This window comes from Molossus molossus, unplaced genomic scaffold, assembly GCF_014108415.1.
Source record: "Molossus molossus isolate mMolMol1 unplaced genomic scaffold, mMolMol1.p scaffold_m16_p_1, whole genome shotgun sequence".
Classification (NCBI taxonomy): Eukaryota; Metazoa; Chordata; class Mammalia; order Chiroptera; family Molossidae; genus Molossus; species Molossus molossus.
Window position 1 is genome coordinate 210,324,147 of NW_023425344.1, and position 14,040 is coordinate 210,338,186.

Consider the following 14,040-nt stretch of genomic DNA (forward strand, 5'->3'; position numbering starts at 1 on the left):
GTCCAGGTTTCAAACTTCCGATGAGATCAGAAGCTCCAAAAAGATGTTAGCCATTGATGATTTTGAGTAATTTTGATATTTCCACCTTGCCAGGGTGCCCCAAAATATGCTCCAATAAAATTATTTTAATCGATGGCCAGGATGACAATGTCCTAAGCCTTCGTCTTGTCAACATGGGAAGCAATTCTTGAGAAAGAAGAGAACTAAGGAGATTTGGACTCCAAATTTTCATAGCAAGAATGGCAAAGGGGGACATGACAGGATGCGAAAGAGGGCCCCACAGTTTGGAGCCTTTGTGTGGTGCATTTGGCTTCCCACTGAAGCCAGACTTGGGTTTTGCAGTGGAGTTGTCTGTGCCTGCTGAAGCTCTCCTTGTGCTCTGCCTGAGCTCTGGCCACGTGGTCACCTCATTTTGTCACCTACTGGTGGCTTCCTGTTTCCCTGAGAAAGCCAGCTGGTGGAAGACACCTGAAGAAAAGTCAGGACGAGGAAAGGTGTTTGGAAATGATCCAGAGCTTAAAGGGACTATGGAATTGTCCTCGAAAAACCATCATCGACCCTAGCAGTTTTACAACACTGGAGTGTTTGCGAAACACTTGGTCATGGTGTTAGAATCCTTATAACTGGATGGATTTATGCTCTTTGCTGTCTGTAGAGAAATGAATTTTATGACTATTTCTATTTAAAGGAACAAAACAATTTTTTAAAAGAATTCCTATTACCCTGACTCCTCCACGCACATAGTATTCTAATGTGGTTTTATTCCTGAAACTGGCTCATTCAGCTTTTCTGCGGAAAGTTGTCAGTATGGGTGCCTGGTTAACGGAGAAAACCAGTGCAATGCCCAGGCACGGTGCCATGACTCATTCCTGGCATTTCAGGGGCTTTGTAATGGAAATCACAGTTCCAAGCTCCAGTTCTTACCCAGTGGATATGGGAATGTTAATGGAACAAAGCAGTCTCCACAGCTTCTGCATAGCTCTCCCCAAAGATCCCGCGTCTGCTTATGAAGTCATAACCCACGCATGCTCGAATACCACAATATTGTTTCAATTAGTCTTTTAAAGCACAATAAAATATTTGGCTTTGGTGAAAGGAGGGAATTCTTGAATATGTTGGAACTGTTTGGTTAAAAGGGCATTTTTGTCTACTGAATTAGTCTCTTGGGGTTTATACTAGTATCTGATGGCTTTTTAAATACTCTAATGACCTGCAGCCAGCGCTTATTCATTCATTTGCTATACCTCTCAACCTACCTACCTATCTACCTGTCTGTACACACACACACACACACACACACACACACACCGGATACTCCCCACCTTTTAATTTACCTTCTGCTTGACCCAAACTTTTAAAAGTGTCTTTCCCCTTTCTCTGTATTATATAAGGTGTAAAAGAAGTAAAACAGCTAAGAAATAGACAGCAGGAAGAAGTGGGGGAAAAAAGTAGACAGGTATTTCAAACGCTTATCTGTTACTGCCTTGGGTCTGAATTTTGTGTCTGACAGACTGATAGAATTCTGTGGAACCTCTCAGACGAGCCAATTTCCCGTCATTCTTAGCGATTGGGACGGAAGGTCAAATATTTAAAGTTGGTTTTCGGTGATTCTTATTCTATAGTCCATTGGACCAGGGATATTTTGGAACTGCTAATTGGAAAGTAGACAATTTAGAAGATATTTTTAGCAGAATAAGAGAATGAGCAGTATTCCTTATCACTCAGCCACTTTATTCTGACCCTTCTTCCCTAACAATAGCTCCCTGCAACGTGCTCTTAAAATACGAGTGCTAACATTATGAGAAATGAATTCCATGAGAAACAGTCTAATCTGTTCTAAAAGTGCTAAAAATACCAATCTGCAACCAGGAATGTTTAAACTTTCTTCCCTTTCCAGATGATGCAAGATTCCAGGCAAAGGCTGGATTCCAGAGGGTCCCCTGAGGCCCGGGCATGGGTAGAGGAATAAAGATGTTTAGACAAGGACATTCAGAGTGAATACCTTATCATCACACCAGTGCTGAGCATTAGATGCACAAGCCATTGTTTTCCATAGCCTTCTTTGGAGATGGCTGGTGATGGAAAGGTATTATGTTTATTTTTCTTCTCATGAAGAAACTGAGGCACAAGAGATTACATTCCTAGGCTTAGAACCTATGCTGTGTTCCTGAGGTTCCATCTGCAGTTCGGGAGACAGCTTTGAACGAAACCAGTTTTGTTTTGTTTTGTTTTATTGATTTTTATACAGAGAGGATGGGGGAGAGAGAGATTAACATCGATTGGTTGCCTCTTGTACACCCCCACTAGGGATCAAGCCTGCACACCGGGCATGTGCCCTGACCGGGAACTGAACCAGCAACCTTTTGGTGCATGGATGACAACCAACCAAGCCACACCGGCCAGGGCTGTTTTGTTTTATTAATCCTCACCCAAGGACATGCTTAGAGAGAGGAAGGGAGAGAAAGAAACATCAATGTGAGATAGAAACATCGATCAGCTGCCCTCTATAAGTGCCCTGACAGGGACTGAGCCCCTCCAGCCAGTCAGAACCAAACCATTTTGCATTGCTGGCTTCTGCATGGTAACTATTCCCCTTGTTTATCCTTCGCAGCCCCACCTTTCAGAATGTGTGGAGGATAATGCTTCTGTTTGATAGCCTTCAAGATTCGACTGGAGGATCTTGTCTGGGACCTGAGACAGAGAGGACAGGATGAGATAGTGACCTGGAGGATTTGGAGGCAAAGTGATGGTGGGTTAGGTGTGTGTGTCCAGAGAGGATGGATCATGTGTGTACCAAGTCCCACTGGGGCCACACTCCCTTACCTTCTGGTCACAGATGGCTCACTCCATCTTCCGCCATCATTCATTCCCTGGTTGTGTCTGCTAAGAAATCTCACAAGCATGTCTGATGTCACCATGTATTTCTTTATACGGAAATCTTTTCTTGTAGTTGTAGAATAAGAACTAAGCAAGTGAAACCAACAGTGTTAGTGTTAATACAACTGCCAGATTTTCTGTTTGAAAAAAATTACTTTCAGGAAATAAAAATAAGGCAGTGCATGGTAAATTGGGTGTTAAATATTTGTCACTCATTTTTTAATGCTTCTTGTTGAGGGGGTACTTTTCAGATCTGTGACTGAGAGACTAGGATTGTGACTGTCTCCAGACTGAATAGAGATCATGTTTAGGGTTGTGATGTGGATACTGAGGCTTTTTGTGTGCGTATTTGACTACTTTTTTGATATGGCTTTTTAAAAGGAAAGTTAATAAATTGGAGTTACTTAAATTTAGCCACATCTGTTAAATCTTCATCTCTGGAAAACTGAAAGATGACTTAGTTGAAACAAGATCCAGAAATGTCCGTTTCAGCACATTCTTCAGTTTATAATGTTAAGGTTTAAAGAAAACGCAGTCAAAGTAGCCAGCATCCCTGAGACCTAATGAAGCAGTTTGTATTTTTACTTGTTTCACTCTGGAAGCTTGTTGCCATGAAGAATAAAAGAAACCTCATGCTTTTAATCTTGTCCGTTGACATTGCCAGTAAGAGTGTTATTATTGTTAGATAATCATAATGGTATGTTCTGGAAGTTCTTCTTCCCTCACCCGACACACCCAGTTCCCTCACACCCGGCCAGCGGAGCCAGAGAAAGAATAAAGAAATGTCTTATTTGCTTTCAGAATCTGAGTCTCTATTGCTTTAGAGACATGCTGGGATTTGCTCCTAAACTATTATTAAATTTCTAATGTCCGTCCAGGTTTAGATTCATTTGTAAGAAGAACCAAGAAAACGTAAGTGAACTGGTCAGGCTGCGTGGTGCAGAACTTTACTGCAGGGAGCCTGAGCGGGGCCCCCGGTGACAGGGCTGCGGGCAGCAGATGGGGGCGCTGGGCGAGGGGCGGCAGCTGGGGCTGCCTGGACGCCCCTTCACCTCCACCAGCCTCCGTGCTCTCGCCACCTGCCCAGTCATGCTTGTTTTCAAAATTAGACGTGGTGATGTTTAGAAAGAGATTTTTGCAGACTTTTTAAAAAAGTACTTCACAGATGTTACATACTAATAAGTTAGAAACCAAACCTGAGCTTAAGTCGGTAAATGTGATTATGTGTGTGTACCGTCATTATGTCTGGGGGACACTGGTAATTCTGGAAAAGCTTTTAGTCACCTCTTGATGGGGCCCCGGGTGAAAAATATGCAGGGAGACCAGTTGAGCGGTTTCGTGAAGTTTAAACAAGGTGAGAATTGGAAATCTCCCAAATGACAAGCAGTAAAAGAAAGCTGGGTCATACCCCCTCCAGATGGCCCTCCAGATGATGGAAGATTTGCAACTGATAGTGTCCCTTGTTCAGAAGAAATGCAGAGCTAGTGACGACAGGTGTCCTGACGTTCACTCAGTGTGTGGTCACAGGCTGGCCTCACCAGGACTGTGGGGTGAATGTGATGAACACCCGAGGTGGCATTTCATTGAAGGGCTGTGTGGGTGCCCTGGCCCTTTGGCTCAGTGGTAGATCAGTGGTAGAGCATCGGCCCACGGACCAATGACTCTCGGTTTCGATTTTGTTCAAGGGCACATACCTCAGTGGTGGTTCATCCCCGGCCCTGGTTGGGGTCGTGCAGGAGGCTGCCAGTCGATGTGTCTCTTTCACATTGATGTTTCTCTCTCCCTCATGCCCTCTCTATTTGGAGATAAATAGAAAAATGTCCTTAGGTGCAGGTTAAAAAAAGAAAAGAAATAAAGGGCTGTGTGGGTCAGGAATCCCTGGATGAAGAAGGAGCCCTGTTCTTACCCCACAGTACAGCCTCCCATGGCCGGGGTCCTGGGGAGTCTGCCACATGCGTGGCAGAATCTCGAGGTGTGAGTTCATAGGGAATGTCTGTAAGTTGTGCCTATTCTCAGGACTGGGAAAGCAGCAGAAGTAGCTGGGGCTTGCTCCGCTCCACGTCGGCCTCCTGTCTACTGTTTCATTCCATGTGTCTTTCTCTGTGGCTTTTCCAGCTCCCCAGGCCAGGCCCGGACAGGTGGGAGCCACAGGAAAGTAAACTAAGGTGGTTTCCCAGGGGCCTGTTGAGCGCTGGTGCCAGTGGTGGCCAAGTGACCATGTTTGGGTCCCTAACTCTCAACCGGGTCCCTCCCAGCACACATCCCACTGAAGGCTCATCTTGTGAATGTTTCTGACATTTCCCAATTCCTGGCAACCCTGTTGCTATTGATGCTTACTGGTCATCAGTTATGTTCTTGTTTTTTTTCTTTTCTTTCTTTATGGATTTTAGAGAGAGGGGAAGGGAGAGGGAGAGCGAGATAGAAACATCGATGAGAGAGAACATCCATTGGCCGCCTCCTGCATGCCCCCTACTGGGGATCGGGCTCACAACCTGGGCATGTGCCCTGACTGGGAATCAAACTGACAACCTCTTGGTGCGTGGGTCGATGCTCAACCACAGAGCCACACTGGCCGGGCCATCGGTTATGTTTTAAGCATTTACTCTTATTCCAAAAAGTATTTAAGATGGAGTTTCTCAGTAACTTCCCAAGATGTTTTGTTCTGGCTGTGGCTGAATTCTTCGAATGATAAATAAAAAAGATAGTGCAGTGGAGAATAAACACGTGCCAAACTAAAGCACACAAGGAAATATGCCAAGACAGTACTCCCATCTCCCAGCAGTGGAGGCCGCCCTGCGCTAGGCGTTCCGAGACTCCTGTTCCAGTGATGCTGCGGGCCGCGGGGAAGGACGGAAATGAATGAGAAGGGAGAACACTGTCGTTCAAGTTGCTGGCTACCCGGATAACCAACCCTATGTTCTCGGCAGCCAGCATGCGCAGGGCTGCTCAAGGTGGGCCCTCCCTGGAAGAGCCGTGGACCCAGGGAGCACCTGCCCGGTTCTGGAGGCGCGGAGTGTGCGCCGACCCTCTGGCCTTCATGGCCCGGGCTGCAGAACACTGAGCGGGCCGTCATCTCTCCCAGTCAGTCGGTTTCCGTCTGGGACACCCCTCATGGGGGTGGACTAGCAGGTGCGTGGCATCTGATTCCAGGATATCTCGTAGGGTTGGCCTAAAACCCCGGCGCTCATGGTTGTGAGGTGGGGCACAGTCAGAGGCACGGGACCACACCACGGTTCAGGGAACGTCAGGGAAACTCCCATTTCTGTCTAGGAACAGCCACGTGGGTGGTGGTCACCTCCCTTCTAAGGGAACTTCACCCGAGCCCTCCTTCTTGGAGAGGCCGAGAAGGTGCTGGAGGGAGGCAGAGGCAGAAGGACCCTTTCTCTGTTGGACTCATAAACGTCTGTGCTTCTTCCACTGACAGTCACTCTCAGCTTGATTTATTCCCGCCCCAGAGCCCACCACACACACACTCATTCTTCCCAGCACAGCTCTGAACACACTCACCTGCCCGCGTGTCCTTCAATCGGAAGATTTAGGTTACTTCCTGCAGATTTCCTGTGTCGTGAAGGAGGAGGAGAAGGTGGTGTCGAGTCTTTATGAAAGGGTTCTGTGCGTGATCATTTGAGCCCCAAGGAAGTCACCTTTTTATTCTTCCAAACCAAAGGCTTTTTCAAGCCAGCTGATTGAAGTCTGAATTGTTCCACACAGGAGAGTGGGGGGCACGTCGCCGGGTATATCCAGGTGGGCACAGTCTGCTAGTGAGTGGCAGACATGAAATCTTCTGCGTGGACTCTCTGAGGCTCACAGAGAAGGGATTTTTCAAATCCTGTCATTTCAAATTCCAGGCAAAATATTGGCATAGACAATGGAGTTTTCCAACCCCTCAACAGAAAATCAGGAGTCAAGAAAAGTTAGAAGGTAGAGATGGTAAAGGCATTCCCTGTTTTAATTTATATGTGGTTATTGCAACTAGTCAGAGAAGCAACCCCCCAAACCCCATCTTAAGCATAAATTGCTCACCTGTTAAAAACTAATTGTTTTTAAGGGTGCCACCCTAAGGGTTGCTAATTTAGCAAATGAACTGACATTCCTAGAAAAGCTCCATGGTATGCCAGTAAATATTTACCCAGTTAGTGACACTTCAAATGATACCCCGAAATTGCTGGTCCACTTCCAAAGGGTGAGCAGTTTACTTTCAGGAAATGGATTACACACTTGTGGAATCAGACCAACACCCAGGCTGCTCAGTTTCGACATACTTTAAAATGCAAAAGGCAACTTTCCTGCCTCAAACTTTCAAACCTTTTCCAGATGGACCAAAAGGGGTGAGTGAGTGGGTGGAGCCCAGCAAGGCTGGTCCAGCCTGCACAGCTGAGCCCCGTGGTGGTGGCCACAGGATGGGTGGTAGGTGGCTGAGAGTCATCCGCTGTGCCTGTGAAGATGCCTCCTGTGCCCGCTTTGTTTGCATTTGCCACACACCCACAGGAAACCAGGGGCATCTGTGGGAAGGCCAGTGTGCTCAGCTGAGATGCTGCACCCCCCCCCCCAACATAACGTCCCTCCAGTTGCCTCTGCTGGTTTCACTTCTCTGCTGCAGCTGCCCACAGCTGTCTGGGAAATGGATCTGGGCCCGGGGAAGCAGCAGCGGGGGGTGGGAGTGGAAAATGGCATGATTTTTGAATCTGGACCTTTTTGCCCTAGCAGCCAAAACAGGCAGCCAGTAGGCCCACTCTGTGCAGCTTTGGGCTGGGGGCTGAGCTGGGGGCCTCAGAGGGAGTGGCTGGGGGGCGGGGGGTGGCTGAGCACAGTCTGCTGTTTAGGTCTGGGCACCAGGTTTCAAAGAGGCATTGAGTGGAGCCAGAGGAGGGTGGCGAGGAAGCTGTGGGGACCTAAAAATCATCCTATCTAAATATTAGTAGAAGGAACTGGAGATTTTTAGCCTTAAAAAAAAAAATTAGGGGGATGGCTATCTTGCGAGAGAGGGAGTAGCTGTTTTGGTAGTTTTTAATTATAGTAAAAAACACATAAAATTTGCCATTTTAATCATTTTTAAGTGTGCAGTTTGTTTACATTAATTATATTCACAATGTTGTGCTACCATCACTGCTATCCATTTCCAGGTGTTTTCATCATCCCAAACAGAAACTCTACACATTAAACAACAACTTCCCCATCCCCCAGCACCTGGTACCGTCTAATCTACTTTCTGTCTCTATGAATTTGCCTCTTCTACGTTCCTGACATACATGGAATCATACAATATTTGTCTTTCTGTGTCTGGCTTCCCTTACTTAGCATAATGTTGTCAAGGTGTATCCATGTTGTGGCATGTATCAGAATTCCATTCCTTTTAAGGGCTGAATAATATTCCATTGTATGTATTTACCACATTTTGTGTATCCATTCATCTATTGATGGACATTTGGGTTACTTTGTGAATAATGTTCTGAACACAGGTGTACAAGTGTTTGTAGATATATTCTTTGTGGTTTCAGAAAAGCTAACTTTAGTTGAATGGGAAGAAGTTGCAGAGAGCCCCATTTGGGCTTCAGTAATCATACTTCTCTTTGGTGGTGGAAGTGGGCTCCCTGTGGCTAGGGAGTTGCTCAGCCCAGGTGACCCTCAAGGAGGAATCATGTGGTGGGACCCCACAACTCTAAGGAAGGGCCAGAAAAAATCTCTGAAGTCCCTTCCATCTGCAGATTCTGTGATTCTCAGGCAGGTGGAGTATGCCTCCTAAGGGAACCATCCGACGAAAAAAAAAGTGGCGTCTGACCAACTTTCCCCTGAGAAGAAAAAGGGGAAGTGGGGTGGTACATTATCCACCAGTAAGAGATGACTCGCTAAACTGTCTGGCCTGGAGTTGAGACCAGAGGTTGGTGTTGCTGTTACACTCATACAAAGGCTCCGTCCGTTCTTGGGGGGATCTTCCCAGAGTTCTTTTCTTGCACACTGGCATCCTGGGATGGAGGTGTGGAGGTGAGGTCCGGGGTCCTCAGCACCATCCCTTCTTGTCTGCCTGGAAAGGAGGGCTGGCCCCTGGAGACTGAGCCCATCTCCGTGTGCGTTGTGCCGAGTCCAGGTCAGAGGTGAGGGCGGTGGAGAAGGCTGGGTTGGGGCGTGTTCAGGGGTGATCGCCAGCTGAGGTGGGGATGCCCTGAGATCCAACACAATTAGCTTCATTCTGTTACAGTGGGGAGTTTTCTTATCATTAGCTGGGGAGGCCTCGCCAGAGAATTCCAGTATTCCAGAGTGAGTTTAATTGTGGGTGATTTCATTCTGCCCTTTTCATGTCGAAGCCAGGGGCTTGCGTCATGTAACAGTGAATTCAGGGAGATTTTTATTTGCATGTGAATCATAGCTTTTCCAGCTGAATGTCACTTAGTTGGAATTTTCGCCTGATTTTGTTTTTGTTTTTGTCTCCTGGTGTTTTTCCATCAGGCTCTTTGGCTAACCAGAAAAAAAAAAAAAATAGAGGAAGGGCTCAATCGGACTGGAGCAGGGTTTGAGTTGGCAACTCAAAAAGGAGAGTATTATGAATGTGAAAAAAAGAAAACGGATGCTTTATTTTGCTTTGAGGGCGGGACTGAGGCCAAGTCAAATTGAGAGTCTAATTTGGGAATGGTGTTATTACAGGTCATTGGGAGTTGGTTACGCTCTAAATTGGGAGGCCGGTCACATGAGGAAGCAGCAAAGGCTGATCACATGGAGGACGGACAGGGCTCTTTTACAATGAAGTTTTATCTTATTTACTACATGGTTGAAATGGACATCTGTCATGTTGAGAAACCAAGTCACCTTATTGGCTGGTGAGCGCTCCCTGCCTTAGCCCATCGGCTGTTTTATAAATGAGCCAGTTCTTCCGATATGTGTGCCTTCTGGGGCTTTATTTAGGTGCTGGAATCTGCTCAGTGATTAGTGGAGCAAGCCATGTGCTAAGGTTATAATATCTGTTATTCACTTCACCTTCAGATCTTATTCCAAGGAGCTGCTTCCCTTTTTTCCAAAGGCTCTACCCATTTTAGATCTCAAGGGCAAGACATTCTGATTACTTTCAGAATAAATATAGATTACATGCTTAAGTATATATTAAAGAGTGATGACAATTTATCCGATTATCTTTCATTTTCTCAGCACTGTTACTGTAAGCTTGCTAAATGAAAACCAAAAAAAGATGGGTCCTGCTCCACCACGGGCAGTTAGGAACAGAGTCTTCGTCCTACCCCAGAACTGCAGACTCTGGACACCCCTGGAGTCTCGGGAGGACCCAGAAGGGCTGTGTGTAGGAAGCAGCTGATTTTTCTTGGAGAATCAAAGTCGGCTCTGTTGATGTCTAAAGCCCTGTTTGGTTAGCTGTGTGGGAAATAAAAACAAAACAGCCCAAGAAGAGTATCTAGAATTCAGTGTCCAGTACAAACAAGTTGTGCTCATGGCCTAAACGGGGCACGTTACTAAGTCTGTGACACAGAGAATTCTGCTGGTGCCTCTGAAGCATACGGCCCGGCGATGCTTGTGATCGAGGTTAGGAATAGAAGGTGTGTGGAAACTTGCTATAAAAAAGCAGCCAGGCCCTGGCCAGTTTGGCTCAGCGGTTAGAGCGTCGGCCTGCGGTCCGGAGAGACCCGGGTTCGGTTCCTGCTAAGGGCACGTACCTCGGTTGCAGTTTGTCCCCGGCCCTGGTTGGTCGTGCGGGTGGCAGCCACTCGATGTGTCCCTTCATGTCGATGTTTCTCTCTCTCTCTCCCTCCCACTCTATCTGTACAAAAAATGGAAAAATGTCCTCGGGTGAGGATAAAAAAAAAAAAAAAGCAGCCAGTCCCCTGCACCGGTGTGGACAAGTGGCCAGGAAGCTCTGGCACTGTTCACGGCTGTACCAAGGCATCGCCCTATGATCTTGGGTGAGTATCTCTGTGAATCAGTTTCCCTAGACCATCATTTTGGGTTTAGGAGGGGAGGATAAGGGTTTCCAGGGATGTATGAGGTGTGAAATGTTATCAGGTAAATGGAGGGAGCGTGGTGTCCTGGGAACTCAAATCAGGGCCGTGTGAACATGTGAACAGGTCCTGGGAACTCCACACAGGGCTGGGCTGCAAGCCTCTCCTCAAACATGTCCACTGTGGGTGATGCCTCTGACATCACAATACCCAGCTGGACACTCAATAATGATGAGCTGTGCCCAGTGGACCCCAGAGCAAGGAAGAAAAGGAGGAGGACAAAGTGGAGAGGGAGGAGATGGAGCAACCCCTTATGTGATAATTCCATCAACTCACACCTTTTCACCTAACATCTGGTTCAACTGGAATGTGTTCAGCTCCACATAACCTGTACAGCGTCTGTGACCTCCCCCCCAAACTCAGCAACATATGATGGTCCTCTAATCGAGAGAATTTTGCTCCTGTGGCTGCACGTCTCGTGGTTCATCATTGGACCTGTGAGTTGATACTTCACCCAACGGCTCTCCGGAGAAACCGTTTAGAGGTAATGCTGGCTCTGTGGTCCAGGCTCCTCTGGCCTCCCGTGACCGTGTCCACCCTCCTCCTTAGAGCAGCACAGCCCTCCAGAGACCAGCAGGGGTGGTTTGTGAGGGTGTGAGTCTACGATAAGAATGCTTTAAGGTGGAAAGTCTCGCCTTCATTGTATCCCTCAGCTCCCTCAGGCTTGGTCAGGGCACCCTTGTTCTCCTGGCACCCTTAAAGCCCAGTGGGCCACGTTGTGGCTCCCCTGTTTAGCTGTAGAAAGTGTTATCACTCCTTTTAACGTGGCTATCGTTGGAAAACCTGGAAGATCAGCCCTGCCCTAGAAATAGTATAATACTTGGCTTGCTTGTGTGTTGGTTGTTATTTCTTTTTAGTCCAACAACTTTCTCTTAAAAATAGGTGCCTGCCACTCTGAATTGATCACTCTTAACCATTCTCTTGGTAGGAAATTATATTATCCACCTGCGTTTCACGTCAGCCTCAACCTGCTGATCATCCCAAAGCTGGAATTTGGAGGCCACGATGTTCTCTTTGTTCCTTGGACCACTGGTCCGCAAATTTAAGTCTGGGTCGGAATCACCTGAAGGGGTTGTAAACACAGAGTTTCTGATTCAGAAAACCTAGGGTAGGGTCTCAGAGTGTGCCTTTCTCGCAGGTTCCCAGGTGTGTGGCCTACTTACCTGCTGGGCATTAGTGCCTCGGGCCTTTCTGGCTCTCCTGTTCGTCCCTTCCCTCCGCCTGCAGGAGAGGGTCCCTCGCAGTATCATCCTGATCCCTTAGAATCTAAGGCTTAGGTGATGGTCACGAGCAACATAGTATCCACCATGGGCCAGACAATGATCCCCACGCGTTATACAGATAAAATAATTCAAATAGCACAACAGTCCTATGAAGTATCCCATTTTCCAGATGAGGAAACCAAAGTATTCGGAGGGGTTAAGTGAATTGCCCAAGGACACAGTGCTGACTAAATGGAAGCTTGGGGTCAAGCCCAGACAGTGCAGCTAGAATCTGTGCTCCCAGTCACTATGCTTCATTATCTTTCTTTTCCTTCCCCTAAAGTCACTTAAAACACCTGATACTCCTATAGTCCTTGGAAGTGACTATCTTAGAAAGGGGCCCCAAGACAACTGAGCCCATGTTAGGTACTTGTAACCTGCATCTTGGAGTTCGAGTCTCCAAGCATCTGCGCTCCCCACCTGTCTGTGTGAGAGTGGAGGTGAAGCGGGTGTCTGAGAGAGCCGTGGCCCCCGAGAGGGCCGAGGGAGGGGGCTGATGTGAAGACACGGAGCATCCACCTGTAAAGAGAGGCCCGGGCTCACTTTGTCAGGTCCCTCCCCACTCTGCCTTGGACCAGCGTCTGCTGCTGACACCAGCACCCTTACCAGAGGCCCATGAAGCTCTTCTGTGTCATCAGCCATGATAGAAAAGTGCCTGGAACTTGTATCCAGGCTGGCCCAGTAGCCTATGTGATCGGCAAGTAGGTAGGGGACACATGAGTGCAGACACTGTCCCTGCCCTTAAAGTGGGGTCTGACTGGGGAGACACCGTTGCACAAGCATGTACGTCGTCGAGCTAGACTGTGTGGTAGAGAGAAGGCAGCGAGGGCTACAGCATATCAACGCAGAGGAAGAAGGAAGTAGGTTCTTAACCATGTCATGGGTGATGGAGTGGGGTGGGAGGGAGAGGGTTTGGATATATAGAGGTGTGTCTACAGCAGAGAATGTTTAATGGTAAGTAATGATCTCTTTTAAAATTCAAACAGTCAAAGGTTAAGACTCCATGAATATGGTGATAATTGATGAAGCTCTGTGTGTTCTTCTAGTACATAACGTGTTGCTGCTGGTTGGAGGTCTGCTGTAGTTCCGGGGTTACTTTAGAGAATGGATCTACTCCTTACAGAGCTGCCTGTCGGTTCTATACATGGAGACCTTTTTTTAAAAAAAATTTTCTTCATTGATTTTAGAGAAAGAGGAAGGGAGGGAGAGAGAGGTAGAAACATCGATGAGAGAGAACATTGATTGGGCGTCTCCTGCATGCCCCCCACTGGGGATTAGGCCCACAACCTGGGCATGTGCCTGACCAGGAATTATACTGGCAACCTCTTGGTGCATGGGTTGATGCTCTACCACTGAGCCACACTGGCTAGGCTACATGGAGACCTTCCTTTTTAAATTTATTTATTTATTTTATTTTTATCCTCACCCGAGGACATTTTTGCATTTATCTTTAGATAGAGCGGGAGAGAGAGGGGGAGGAAGAGAGAGAGAGAAACATCGATGTGAGAGAGACACATTGAGTGGTTGCCATCCACAGGACCCCAACAGGGGCCAGGGGTGATAAACTGCAACCAAGGTACGTGCCCTTAGTGGGAACGAAACTCGGGACTCTCTGGTCCATGGACCGATGCTCTAACTACTGAGCTAAACCGGCCAGGGCTGGAGACCTTCTTAAATTATTTCCCTATCCCTCTAGTTTGATTTTCTCCAAATTCTTTACATTACAGACATTTCTATGGGATACAAAACTTCTCCTATGGCTATTTCTGACCCTGCACACCCCATCCAAAAGGGCACATCCTAGCCATATGCATTGATAAGGGACCAAAGATAAATATCTAATGGATAAATAAATATATCCATCTCCAAAGGTGATGTGTAAAGCCAGATTAAAGCAAAGCAGG